General features: G+C 42.3%; 1 protein-coding gene across 1 annotated transcript in view; it reads right to left on the minus strand.

The window, feature by feature from the left end:
• Positions 1-15,639, minus strand: part of TRMT9B (tRNA methyltransferase 9B (putative)) — a 178,162-nt gene that overhangs the window by 126,301 nt on the left and 36,222 nt on the right. The window lies entirely within an intron of this gene.

The raw sequence follows: 15,639 nt of genomic DNA on the forward strand, positions 1-15,639 counted from the left end.
CATAGGATTGTGCCTATTACAGATTTAAAACTGGAGTTAATTGTCATGTTTTAGGTTGCTTATGTGCGATACTCCTTGTGTGCTGTGTTCCCATATGTGACATTTCAATTTTTGAGTTAGGCACTTCCAGAGTTATTAGAATAAAGCAGTTATGTACATGTAACGTAGTTTATTTAAGTAATGACTTACCTATATGCAATGAGATGCTCTAGAGTAGATGTCGAAACACCTGTTATGTTTATGCAACATTTACAATTAATAATGCATACACTAGTATCATGCCATCCTCACAATCTCTCCGTAAAGCCTGTGTCCGCCGTTTTATCCTTTTACCTGCTTGATACATACATGAGTGTGTTTAGATTTAAAAGTTTTGGTGATCTAATACTGCAGAGTCAGAGATCAGAAAATCTTGCAATGGGGTGGTATACACTGCCTGTAATGAGTTCTGTGCATGCCCATGTGCTCATCTCTGCTACCTCTGACTGGCTGTGAGGGAAAGAGAACAATTGGAGCACAGGGAGATAGGACTTGACAGTCTGACTTCTGGTACCATAGTCAGACCAAGCATAACCTGATGCATAAAGCCTGCCATCATGTTTAATTTTGCTCGCAAGAAAGTGTCACTCACAGTCGTTGAATGTCACTCATAATTACACAGAAATTATGAAAATGTCACTCATAAGCAATCTGAAACCTTGGCAGCTATGCTTAAATGCATCAATTTTTTACAATAAATAAATCTGTTTAATATTTTATGCAGTAAACATGTAGGAATTTTAGAGGGGCGAAGCACCAGAGCCCTAACGGAGAAACCGCCTGATTCCAAATCAGAATTTTACAAACCAATCTGTTAGTACATGGGTCGATTCATTAAAGTGTTTATTATCGTGTGTAAAAATATAGTTGTTAAAAATATCTATAATATGTGTTAAAATGTTAGTAGTTATTACATTTCTTTTAATTGAATTTTGCATTTTTAGTTCAGTAGCGAGTTGTGTGTTTATAGGAGAATAGTGTGGGAAGTAATTTAATTATATAAAACTTGTTGAATTATTTTTATTCATTATATTTGTTTAATTGTAATGTTATAGTGTTAAATGTGTAAATTAATTTAATAATCGTTTAATAATTAGTTGTTAATTAATTTAAATTAATTAATTAGTAATTAATTATGGTAACTGTGTGATTACTTTTAGGTGTATTTCGTGGTGCTTATAGGTGTAAATGGTGTAAAGGGTGGGAAGTGATTTTTTTATTGATGAGTTATTAATTAGTTGCAAATTAATTTGAATGTGTTAATTAGTAATTAATTATGGTAATTGTGTAATTAATTGTAGGTATGTGTTGTGGTGTTTATAGGTGTAAATGGTGGGAATGGTAGGAAGTAATTTATTTTTTATTGATAAGTTATTAATTATTTGTTAATTAATTCACATTTATTCATTAGTAATTAATAATCGTAATTGTGTAATTCATTTTAGGTGTCTGTTGTGGATATTATAGTGTTGAAGACTGCGTACTAAATGAATGTTTATTATCTTTTCTCATTAATAATATATGTTATATTCATTGTTAATTGGGTAAATCATGGAAATAAATGTCAATAAAATGTTGAGGTATTTTTTAATGGTGTAGTGTTATAAGGTAGGAAATAAAATAAATACATTTATGTTTTAAATAATTTGTTTCTGAATATTTGTTACTTTTAAATAAATATTGTTTACAAATACGATCCAGGAGTACGAGTGGACGCCACGCTGAGTGCTCGCAAGAGTTGAATAGCGCTTTTTTGGATTTATCAAGATCCTAATGGAACCTAAAACTATTTAATGGATGGGACTGGACCCTAGGATTAAAGGTGAAACTCGAAAGAGGACAAGTATTCATATATTGGGGCCACAACTATCATATTGATGAGTGAAAAATAGGAGCGCAAACTTGCAACAACAATTTGCATAAAATTCTTCTGATATATCCTGGATATTTTCCATCCGAGTAAAAGTCATAAATCCAAGGGAATTTTAATTATGACAGACGTTTGGATAAACAAATAAGGCTGCTGTTTTCTTCTTGTGAAACTGTGGAAATTAAAAACAGCCCACAATCCAAGAAGATCGGTCTAGACTATTTACTTTTTCTCTTTGAAAACCTTGGTTCAAAAAACTTAAAAGGCACTGAGACATTACTGATTGCTTTGCAAACTAGTCATACAACTGACTTTGGAAATAATGATACTGGTGTGCTCAGGTGCTTTGTGGACATATGTATGGCCTGGGTTCATCTGAATCCTGGTACTTATTGACACTTTGGTGGGTAGGTGTCATACACCTTATGAGTACCCTAGCCATAGTTGCTTTGTGATATAAATTGATGTTTTTCATAAAATTGGCTTAACTTTGTGATGTGCGGCTCAAGATAAGCAAACCCATTTAATCTATTTGCATTGTTTACAAATGTATTTTTATATCACATTTGTAGGTTTTTGTTGTATGTAATTAACATTATCATATGTTTAATATATTTAATTTTAACTTTCCCCACTGTTGCACTCACTGGAGTGGGAATAGTAATTTTTACCCCTCCGCTAACCAAAACTTTCCCTACTGTTGCACTCACTGGAGTGGGAATAGTAATTTTTACCCCTCCACTATCCAACATTTTCCCTACTGTTGCAATCATTGGAGTTGGAATGTAAATTTTATTCTTCTACTATCCAACATTTACCCTACTTTTGCAGCCAAGGAGTGGGAATAGTAAATTTTGCCCCACCGCTATCCAACACTTTCCCTACTGTTGCACTCTTTGGAGTGGGAATAGTAATTTTTACCCCTCCGCTATCCAACACTTTCCCTACTGTTGCACTTATTACAGTTAGAATAGTAAATGTATTTGTTTCGCTATCCAACATTTTCCCTACAGTTGTGTTTATTGTGTTGCTAAATATACTTTTGAATGTTGTTTTAATAGTTTAATGGTTTAATTAATGATAGAATTTTTTTTAATTTTAAATTATTGATATATGTATATATTTTATTTTTATAAAATTTTAAAGTTTAAACATTAAATAAAGATAATAGTTAATAAATTATTTGTTTGCGTGTTTATATTTTTTTTTAATTAAGTTTAATTGTTATATTTAGTTAAAATGTACATTAAATTGTATTTATTTTGTTAAAGATAATATTAAGATTTTATATTTTTAATATATATTATTTTATTTATATTTTTTAATTGATATTTTTTACCTCTATATTTTTAACTTCGATATTTTTGATTTGATATTTGTGTACTTACCTGTTTAAGTATAAGGAGTCGATATTTTTACTATCTATATTTTTTTCGATATTTTTCCCATCAATATTCTATCAGTGAACCCATTTAGGAAAATGGACAAACTAGTAACTTTTCAAACAAAGGCTTCATCAACTAATATAAAAAGATTTGTGTTTACCTAATTATATCTATGTGTGGAAAATAGCATGTTGGGTCTACGAAGAGATTCTTTAAAGAACATTTTTAAGCACTAAAAACACAATTCCAAATATCCCACAGTTGATCATTTTAGAGTACAATATACAGATGGTGATATTAAAGATGTGAATTTCAGGAATAAAACATATTAGGAGAAATAGAAGTGGTGCACTCCTGCTTTGATCGAGATAACTGTAAGAAAGTGTCATCAATTAAGAACTGATGGCATCCCTCGAGGCACACTGGTGGCACGGAGGCAAATATTATGCAATAATTCCTTTATTGCTACCACTCAGCAGCAAGAAGAAACACATCATGTTCTTAGTATAAAGAATATTGAACCTCTAAGAACATTCCAAAACCAACAAAACTCCTTTACATCATATGCTCTTCCTTCTGACATTGCCTGCTAAAAGAGAAAAATTAAATCTAATTCCATATTTAGAGTCTATAAATTTGAAACAGATCCAACAAATCAAAGTCTTCTTTCTTTTAACAAACGTTGACTTGAGAATAATCCCAATTTCGACCCATTCAGCTTGAATTTTGACCTGCATAAATACAATACATATTCATTAGGGATTGGGTTACAACAAGGGAGGGATAATATTTACCTCTGTGTCCTTAATAAAATCCAGATTTTCAGCCCACCAAGGCTGTGTAAAATCTACATTTTATGGCACGACACAGAGGCCAACATTATGCATGTTCAAAGCATATCAACAATACATTGAGCGGCACTCTCAATAGGTTTAAAATAAAACTTTCTAAATACAGAATCTGTTAACTAATCTGCACTTTTCAAAATATTTTGCAAACTGCCTCCTAAAATTTGTGCTTTCGATGCAGCTGCACCTCTAACTGAATGAGCACCAAATTTACTTATATCAATACCTGCTTCTTCCATTAGCTTTTTCACCCACCTTGCCAAAGTGGATGACGAAACAGCTTTATATGAATACCTGAAAGAAATCAATAATTGATCCATCCCAACAGGTCTTATAGTTCTTGTTCTACTTTCATATTCTTTGACACAACGTTCCACACAAAGTTTTTCCATATCCGATAGATAAGGATATAAAACAGAAATTGAATTAGTTTTTGTTCTTAGTTTAATATAAAAACAAATACCTTCGCCTGCAGCCGATCATGATGGCCGCACTCTAGTGAAGCTCCGGGGACTTAATAATCCTACCTCACGGACACCAATAGTGAGTGGACAGCTGGGGACACCGAACGCACCATTTTGACGACCTGCAGGAGCTCCGAGACGTCGAGAGGTGCGGCCTGCGTATAGCGGCCTGTGCATCTGCCTGCAGCCGGGGACTGGCGTGGGCTCAAGATCGCCGATAACGAAGTGTGATCCGGATAGCAGCAGGACATGTGGTGGGCGCCCGAGCAGACTGGGGGGGTGGAACACAGACCGCATCTCCTGCCGCTGCGCTTCCTCGCGGCACTGATCTGCCACCTCGGGGGGGCCTGCAGTGAAGGGGCTTAGTGGCACCCACGGGGGAAGGTACGGGTCCCGGCGCTGATGCGGGGCACCACCAGAAGCAAACGACAGGATTGAACGGCCTCTTGACCTGCCGCTGACGGACAGAAGGTATGTGTGCCTGTGTCAGGGCAAGCGCTGCCTAATCCCAGACATTATAAAGAACCTGAGGGCTCCGGACCGGAGTAGGGCCAGCAAGGCGGAGAAGGGCAGAAATAGTTGTGCTGCCCCCGGGCCTGAACTCTCTGCGGGCCTGAACCTCACGGGGGCCCTTTTCCACATTCTTCATGCAGGGCGGATCACAAGTGTGGCTGGTTCCTCTGGGGTCTGGGGAGGGCGGAGGCACTTGGGTCAGCCTTGCAGATCCCGAAGGTGCTTTGCTGAGGAGGAGCCATAGACACATTGGGTCCCGGTGCCCGGATAAGCGCAGATTGCGGAGCTGGCGCCCACTTTATCTGGTGGGAAGCCATACTCTGTGTGACAAGTTCACCATCTGGGGACCCCAGGAGGCTGGGGTGAGCGCTTAGACCGGCAGAGGACTTGGGGCATTGCAATATACTGTGAAAGAGTGCCTCTTATCGGACTAAGGCCCTGTGTGTTTTGAACCAACAGCACGGCGGGAAAACCAACAGGCCGCGTGTGGAGTGCGGTCCCGCAGTAGGCGGCGGCGATTACCGACCGGTGCGGCACTCATCGGACAGAGATGGGCGGCAGGGGCCTGCGCACGAACTCGCAAGTGAAACTGGACACATATGCATACCACAAAGACTTTCCTGCAATACCTGAATGCAAAAGCGCCTCTGATAAGGAATCGGACCAGGAAGGGGCGGCAAAAGTGACACTAGAAGACATCATGACGGCCCTCACTAAGGTGCAATCAACGGTGGGGACCATCTCCACAGATGTCTCGTTCTTAAGGGCGGACTTTCAGAAAATGATGGCTAGGGTCACCGAGGTTGAGCAGGTGACACAGTCTCTGTCTAAGGATACTGCCATGTTACTTAACAGGGTCAGCCAACTGGAAGCAGAAAATAAACTAATGGCGGAAAAGCTGGATGACCAGGAGGGACGCTCTCGGCGTAACAATGTTAGAATCATGGCATTCCCAAAAGCAAAGGGAGTCCAACTATGGATCTCTATGTCGAGGAACTAATAAAAACCAGACTACAACCCAGACGACTTTCCAATTATTTCTCAGTGGAAAGGGCGCATAGAGTGCCCGGGGGTAAGCCTAAGCCTGGGGGGCACTCCAGACCTGTCCTTGCACGCATTTTCAACTTCCGTGATAGGGATGTTATACTACAAACTGCGAGGGTGGCCCCCCCACTGCGGATCCAGAACTCAGGGATCTCCTTTCCGGACTATACGGCGGCTGTGTCGAAGCGGCGCAAGAGCTTCTTTAAAGTAAAGAAAGAACTCAGACACAGAGAACTTCCATACTCCATGTTGTTGCCGGCAAGGCTGCGTGTGGTTTCAGATGGGAAGGCCTGGTTCTTCGATTCACTGGAGGAAGCTCACGACTGGCTCGAGGGGTGGCGGCGAGTTGAGGGATGAAGGCGGACAGAGAGACAGCAACAGCAACGCCGAGAGGCTGACGATTTAACGGACCAAGGGCGAGGATAAGAGAAGGATGGTACGCAACAAAGCGGAAATGATTAATAATAATAATAATAATAAGCATTTATTAAGCGCCTGGCTGCACAAAACTGTGTGTCCCCGCGCTGACTGCAAATGCTAACCATCAAGAAGACCAAGGGTCAGGCGAACGGAATTAAGTTTTGGGAAATAGATGAGTTTTAAGTCTAGCTCTGAACCTTGTTTCAGATGGCTCCATCCGCAACTGGATTGGCAAGGCATTCCAGAGCTTGGTGGCCAAATAGCGGAAGGATTTTCCTCCCATTTTAGCTTTAGTGATGCAGGGGATTTTAAATAGCATCGTGCCTGCTGATCTAAGATCTTTGATCGGCCTATGGATGGTGATGAGGCCTCTCAGATAGCTAGGGCCTTTATTTTGGGCAATGCGATGTGCGTAGCAGAGAGTTTTAAATATAATTCTCTCTTTTCCAGGGAGCCAGTGAAGCTTGGCAAGCGCATTTTTCGTGGATGCTCTCCGAGGGAGACCGAGCACCAGTCGTGCTGCAGAGTTCTGTATGCATTGTAACTGATGCAGACTCTTTTGATTAAGGCCAAGTAGGAGAGCATTACCATAGTCCAGGTGGGGAGATATTAGGGCATGGACTATGGTCTTTCTTGCTTCTGTCGGAAGAAGGTCTAAAACTTTACGCAGTACTTTTAGGGTGCTGTAGCATTTGCTTGTCACTTTGTTTACCTGGGCTCTACCTGAGAGATCGGCGTCAAGCATGACTCCGAGGTTCTTCACCTTCTCTACAGGCACAGGTAGTTCACCCAACTCACTAGGCCACCATGCATGTGACCAGACAGAAGTATCCTTCCCCACTATCAGAACCTCTGTTTTATCTCCGTTTAAACGGAGGCAGTTGGCATTCATCCATGTCGCTATGCTTAGCATACAGTTGGAGAAGTTGGAGGCTAGGTCTCTACTGTCTGGCGTTATTTTGAACACCAACTGGGTGTCGTCAGCATAGCTGACAATGCCCACCCCAAATTCCTCCACAATGTGTGCCAGGGGTTCCATGTAGATGTTGAATAAAGTAGGGCTCAAACTTGATTACTTGAAGAAAGGAGACATTGCACTAAAGAGTTGGGCCAAAACAGAAAGATCTACTACTAAAAAGGAAATTCCTTTCTGTGTATTCAACTTTTAGATAAACAATACCATTTGTTGTAATCAATTATACCAACAGCCCACCACACATAACATTTAAATCAAAGCATAACATTTGGTGTATCTAGTTATTTTTATTATTTTTTTCTTATTTAAAACCATTTTCTTTCATATACACAGTATACACAATTTATTAAAACATATAGGTTTTTTAAAAAAATCATTTTACATAAGTCCACATAGTTTATCCTGACAGAACATATAAAAAACACAAAATAGTACAATTAAAATTTATTTTGGTCAAAAGCTTGTCGACGCGTTTCGGTGCTTCGTTGTTTGGAACACCTTCCTCGGGACTATTTAAAACATCTTCTTTCTAAAAGTAGATACAACATTTGTTAGTCTTGCACTGTAAGGTGGTGGTTTTAACTGTTAGGCTCTAGGGGCAAGAAATTTTGACTATATCTTACGTGTAAAGCAATTTTTATTTTGCAGTACCAGATTCAATCCAAGAGTGGTTGTGACATTAATGACTCCTCCTCCCTGCTATATCATCAGAGACTCTGTGTGTAAAGTAACATCAGTTTTAGAGTTCAATCAATCAAAATAAGTTTAACTTCCTAATAAGTAGGACAATTTTAACATATGACGCTTACTTTTCGTTTGCGCTGAAGCAATCCGAGACAATTGCTGCACTTATGTAAACTTGTTGTTCTGTTTCTTCCGTGTGTTAGTCTGGCCAAACGTGGTCCTAGATGCTTCACGGATTCAAAAATAAGCCCCTCCTCTTATTCAATTGAGGCAGGTCTGCAGTATCTAAATAGATATATTTCATTTCCTTATTAGATATCTGTACGTCAATTTGTTGTAAATTGCATCGATATTGCATATCACGCTACTATTTATAGTTTTCAAAAGAGAAAAAGGGGCATTACATTCCCTATTTTTAACCGGTGTAGTGGCTAGTTTTTGGTTGCATGTTGGAATTTGGGCGAAAAAACCTTGTTTGTTTTCATTAAAAACTTGCCATATATTTATAAAGTTTGTAAATACACAGTAACTATTCGCAATCCCTAAGTTTAAAGCGAAATAAACAGGAGGAGTCATTAATGTCACAACCACTCCTGGATTGAATCTGGTACTGCAAAATAAAAATTGCTTTACACGTAAGATATAGTCCAAATTTCTTGCCCCTAGAGCCTAACAGTTAAAACCACCACCTTACAGTGCAAGACTAACAAATGTTGTATCTACTTTTAGAAAGAAGATGTTTTAAATAGTCCTGAGGAAGGTGTTCCAAACAACGAAGCACCGAAACGCGTCGACAAGCTTTTGACAAAAAAATGTTTTAATTGTACTATTTTGTGTTTTTTATATGTTCTGTCAAGATAAACTATGTGGACTTATGTAAAATGATTTTTTGAAAAAACCTATATGTTTTAATAAATTGTGTATACTGTGTATATGAAAGAAACTGTTTTTTAATAAGAAAGAAATAATAAAAATAACTAGATACACCAAATGTTATGCTTTGATTTAAATGTTATGTGTGGTGGGCTGTTGGTATAATTGATTACAACAAGTGGTATTGTTTATCTAAAAGTTGAACACACAGAAAGGAATTTCCTTTTTAGTTGTTGCATGTCCCGGTCCTTTCTGGGTTAAATAGGGAAAACTCTCCCCTTTTTTAACCAAAACAGAAAGATGACTACACAGTTTGATCATGGGCGAGAGGGGAATTGCCATTTGTGGCAGTGGTGTGGCTACTATGTTCCTCACGATCATGGGTGCTGGGCCAGGGACCAATGCGGCAAGACAGTGCACTGGACTGCAGCAAGCCACAGACACCAGTTTGTCTTTGAGGAGGGGATAACCTACGGAACTCCACGGACTTCGAACCCCCCCTTACACGCAAGTACTGGTGTCGGGATTGAGGCACTCTGCTAAGTTGGGGTGGAGGATAGTTGGGGGTCCGTCTGGCAGGGAGGCAGGGATGGGGTGGCTGGTGGAAAGTTCAAATTTTTTGGTTCTTTATGGTTTTATGTACATTCTATGGGTTACCCAAAAAGCGATATTTGAACAGACGCAGGTAAAATGGGGGAGGACTTGTCCCCACTTAGTACTAGGTGGGATGTCTCAGCTGCATTTATCCCCTGTCGACAATTAATTCCCTAAAAGACACCGGAAGCAATACCTTAAGGAACACTTCTTTGCAGCCCGTTCTTTAATTCCGAAAGGTTTGGGGTTAGGGAGGGAGTTGACCAGGAAAGGAAGGTGGAGACGGTCTTCTCCAACTGTTGGGGGGGTGGGGGTCGGGGAGGAGGGGATGGGTCTGTTTTTTTGGTTAAGTTTGTTTTCTATGTTAGTTCCTAGGGAAAGTTCCAGGCATGCCACATTCTTCCACATTGTCCAGCAACCACAGTACACATGAAAATCCCCAACGCTAGTAGCACTTATTATCAAGTATGACAGCACAACCTCAAGCAGCCTCTGACCCCGGAAAGTACCCCACAACTCAGGTGACGCCCCTGACAATGCTTACTTGGAACGTACATGGTATGGGTGACAAAATAAAGCGGGGTTTAGTTTTACAGAGTTTAAAGCGGTGCCCCACAACAGTGGCCCTATTACAAGAAACGCACCTTACTGGTACTGCATGCAAGGCGTTGAACAGATGGGGTTTTAAAATGATAGTAAACTCGGAATTCTCCTCTGGCTCAAGGGGAGTGGGTATCTTAGTTAAAAAATAAAAATAAAAAAAAACAATCCCCACTGATAGTGCTCAATACAAAAATGGATGAACACGGTTGCTTTGCGGCCATAGTGGGTCAATGGGAAGGCCATTCTATAAATATAGTCTCCGTCTATATTCCTCCCGCACTGCATGGAATAATGCTTCCAGCTCTTAGTGAGTTCCTACTTGATCTTTCGGAGGGGGAACTGTTGATTGAGGGGACTTTAATGCAACTGTGGATGGTACCCTGGACCGGCACCCTGTGAAGACTCAAGCACCCGGCATATCCCGCCTTGGGGATTTCATGGAAGCACTTGGGCTAGCTGACGTGTGGAGATGGTATCACCCCATGACACGACAGTTCACCTTCTACTCTGGAGTACACAATAGTTTATCTAGGATAGACTACTTCCTTGCTTCAGTGGATTGCTTAAAGAATATTAACAATATAGAGATAAGACCCAGAGGTATCTCTGACCACTCTCCTGTGGTACTGCAGTACACATACCACCACACGACTAGGCGACGTATATATCCGATCTTCCCTGGCTACTTACAGGTCCCACAAATCAAAAAAGCTGTCTTCTCCGCGACAAAACACTACTTCCAGGAGAATGCTATGTCAGTCAATTCCCCAACCACTCTGTGGGAAGCTTAAAAAATGGTCCTCAGGGGGGCAGGCCATTGTCTTTGTTGCGGGGCACAAACAGGAGAAACAGCAGGAACTGCACGATCTAGAACTAGTATTACAAGAAGCTGAAGCCCAATGTTCTAAAGATTCAACACTGGCTACATCCTAGAAATTGTGTCTTGCGCAGCAACAACATAAGGCAATCCTCGAAGACCTGATTAAGTCGCATTTGACCCAGCATAAGATATATTAAACCAGGGACAAAGCATGGAAGCTTTTGCCATGGCTAGATAAAAAGCAAACAGAGTAATAGGTGGAAAGCGAGGATTCAGACGGAGGAAGGGCAAATTACAACAGACCCGCACACAATAGTTTGCACATTGGTACAACATTTCCAACAGGTATATATGTCATCCTCCGGGATGACAGTAGAAGAGGCACTGTCCTACATAAAATATATCAAAATGCCTAGGCTTGCCCCAGACACAGCCCTCGCACTTATTGCGGACCTCAGGATAGAGGAGGTGCAGGGGCAATCGGGGCATTATATTCTGGCAAAGCGACAGGACCTAACGGCATCCCTGTTAAACTCTATAAGAAGATGGCGGGGTCTATTGCCCCACACCTACTGCACATGTATACCGACTGCTTGCAGCGAGGCGAATTGCCTCTGGATCAGCTAATGACCACAATAGTGGTGATACCCAAGCCGGGAAAGCCAGTTGAAGAATGCAACTCATATCGCCCAATATCATTGATTAACACGGAGGCCAAAGTTCTTGCAAAACTGCTGGCGGTCAGACTGACACCACACCTTATGACCCTGATCCAACCGGCTTAATACTGCACTAAACTTGAGGCGCCTGCACAGTGTGATGTCAAGTATTCCATACCTTCAGAAGCCGTCGGTCATACTCTCCCTGGACGCTAAAATGGCATTTGATATGGTCGAGGGGCCGTTCTTGTTCGCGGTGCTTCATCACTTGGGCTTCGGCCCTAAATTCTGCGCTTGGGTCCGTCGCCTATACACCAATCTGGTAGCTCATGTAACGGCTAATGGACACATCTCTGACGACTTTCCTCTGGCACGGGGCACCCGCCAAGGCTGTCCCTGCTGCTTTTTGCGCTGGTACTTGAGCTATTGTCGCCGTGGATTTGGTGGGAGCCAATGATAAAGGGTATCTGATGGACGGGAGAATGGGAAGACCGCATCTCATTGTATGCGGAAGACGTCTTATTATATATGAAACTTCCCGGGCGTTCTATGCAGGTCCTCCTGAATATATGTGAACTCTTTGGACGGGCATCGGGCTACAGTATCAACTTGTCCACATCTATACTATATCTCCTACACAGCCCACCACCGCTGCTACCCAAAGACTGCCCACTCTTGATCACGAGCGATGCATTTAAATATTTGGGGATCTACATCACACCTAACCCAGACGACTTCTTTAAAAAAAAATGTTGCCACCGCTGGAGCGTCTTAAACGGGATACAACACATTGGGGAACGTTGCCGCTAACGCTGTTTGGTAAGTGTTAGACTTGGCTGTCTCTAGTTGGCAGAGGTATACACTTCTGACAAATAGGCACTCACCTCCTCTAGTCAGGACAAGGGGATCACACACTTAGATAACCCCTGCTCAACTCCTTGGTAGCTTGGCAAAGCAGACAGGCTTATCTCAGAGGCAGTGCGTTAAGCATTTATGACCACATACAGTTATAAAGTGAATACACTACAAATGGACACGACACAGTAGTATTATAAAAATAAGGATTTTTATATAAGGCTTAGCACAAGACCAAATAACGACAAAAATATACCACAATCTTAATAAATACTCTTGGAAGGAAAAATAATAGTTCAAGTGTAGTTTCTTCTTAGCACAAAGTCTTTAGTATCAAAAGCAACTCTTCTTGGTTAAATCACAGTTATTGGCAACAATGTAACCCACACGGGAGTCACACGATGTCGAGGCAAAGTTAATCCAAAGGTTCGGCGTCGACCGCGAGGAGCCCGGAGTCGAGCCCGGAGTCGCACAGACCCCCACAACACAGTACCTTGGAAAAGCGAAGCACACGATGATCAGCGGCGTCGAGATGTCCGGCGTCGTGTCTTCGGCGTCGATCCGGCCTCGGAGTCTGGGCGACCTGCAGCGGCGTCGACAGATGTCAGGCAGGAGCAGCGCTCACGAGGTGAAGCAGGATACGGCGTCGTCGTCGATGTCGATGATGATGTTGCAAGAGTGAGCAGCGCTCACGGCGTCGAGAGGGCTCGGGGTCGATGCGATCAGCGGCGGCGTCAACACGGGGTCACTTGGAGCTGGAGCCGAACTCGCTACTCACTTGCGTCGCTACTGGCTTCGATAGGGCCCGGCGTCCGGCGTCGAGGAAGCGGGACACTGGAGCCGTTACTCACGATGTCGTGCTGGATTCGGCGGCATCCGTCGGCGTCGAGATTGCTGGTTTCTTTCAGAGGTGCTGGATTTTAAGGTTCCTACAACAAGCACTTTTTAGCAAATAAATGAAGTCCTTTAGCCCTGTGACTTCAACAGGAGGCTGGCCAGCCCTTGGAGATTTTCTTTAGCAAAGCTTGGGAGTACACACTCAGTTCCTCTCTCCTGTTTCCTTGGCAAAAATAAAGAAGCAACTGCAGGATTCCCCCCAGCAAACAGCACACTGGCAGAAGGGGTAGGCAAGTCCTTGGATCAGCAGGTTTCTGGTCCTTGGTTCAGGTTTCCTTGTCAGAAGTGATCTAAAGTCTTGGTTCAGGGGTCCTTCTCGTATACCCCTTTTTGGCTTTGATCCCTTTGTCCATGCAGGGCAATTCCCCTCATCCTGGGTTTGTTGTGGGTGTAGCCAGGCAGAGGCACCTGGCCTATTCACTGTGCAGGGCTGGGTCCTCAGACGCCCAGCAGGAGGTGGAGCAGTATTGTCACTGGCAGGAGCAGAGCTATCAGTCGCCCGGCAGGAGGTGGAGCCAGCATTGTATCAGGCAGGGCAGGCTATCAGGAACTACTCTCCCCTACTCTCAATGCAAATGCACCACTCACCCCACAGTGACTCATCGGAACTCTGGAGCCACCCAGCCCCTGTCACACACACACCAAACCAGCAGAAACCAGAAATAGTTAGACAAGAAAATAGCCACTTTCTAAAAGTGCTATTTTCAAACCCGGAGTCCAAAAACCATCCACACAAACGGATGCGTTATTAAACCCCGAGTTCAGGGATACCAAACTCGACATTGCACCATGCTCCCCGAGCCAGCTAGGATTATAGCATTAATAACCCCGGCAGCTCATTCTAACTAATGGAGAGCAGGTAACCTCACAATAGTGAAAAACGAATGTGGCTGTAATTCACTATTAGGACATGCCAACTTGGTCAGACTCGTCCTACCTTATACTTACAATGCACCCTGCCCTCGGGCCTACCATAGGGGTGACTAACATGAAGTTAAGGGAAGGTTTAGGGACTGGCAAGTAGGTGTACTTGTGCAGTCAGCGTGACAGTACCAGACTGCACGTAGGTCTAGCAATGGCAGACCTTTAGACATACTTTTACTAGGCCGCTCTTGTAGGTGGCACAACATGTGCTGCAAGCCCACGAGCAGCATTTGTATTTACAAGCCCTGGCACTCCTGGTGCACTAGACAAGGGACTGACAGTAAACCAAATAAGCCAAACATGGAATTCAATCAATACAGTAATTTTACATAGGGAGCACTTGCACTGTGGCACTGATCAGCAGTGGCACAGTGCCCAAAGCAATATACCAGCAAAAACATCGTAAACAGAGGAGGCAAACAGAAAAAATGGAGGAGAGACTCAGGCCAATGATGTCAGGTCTAACAGTAAGGCAGTGCTGTTTAAAATGATGACGGAGGTGTCGTTAACATCAGAGCCCGGAAGATGCTTGTTAAATATGTGGGAATTCAATGACCTTACACACCCTGGGCAAGATTGGGCCACGCTGGGGATAATGGTTGCTAAACGAAATATTGCACAGAAATGGGGGGAAATGGAGGTGCTGACACTCACTGCGTGGTGTACAAACATGGACGCGACAATGGTGGCAGAAAGAACGTATTTATCAATCAAGGTTTCCCTCGAAAATGGAGCAAGATCTGGGGGCCTGGAATGCATTCAGGGGAAATATTTGTCAACCACCAGAGGAGCAGGTTGTTGAAGATTTGGGAGATGATTTCTAGGGAGGGTGAAGTTTATGACATGCGGGGTTCTGTTAGCGAATATGATGCCTCAATTATCAATGTGACAATGTACTGGGATTGTAACTTGCTGGTTATTAATGAATATGTATATCAACTAGAAGAACTATGCCTTGGTGTTGCTGCTTATAATAAAAAGAATTAAAAAATAATAATAATACTTTCAGGAGTAAAACATCTGCTTGTTATTCTTAAGACCCTAACATCCGAAATCCTTTAAAGGAAAGAAGGCACAACTATATAGTAAGTTTAAAAGTCAAATCTTTTGAACCCAAAAGCCTATTATCATCCCATGACTCAAATAATCGCAAGATAACAGAAACATCCCA

The sequence above is a fragment of the Lissotriton vulgaris genome, chromosome 3_1, assembly GCF_964263255.1.
Source record: "Lissotriton vulgaris chromosome 3_1, aLisVul1.2, whole genome shotgun sequence".
In the NCBI taxonomy this organism is placed as follows: Eukaryota; Metazoa; Chordata; class Amphibia; order Caudata; family Salamandridae; genus Lissotriton; species Lissotriton vulgaris.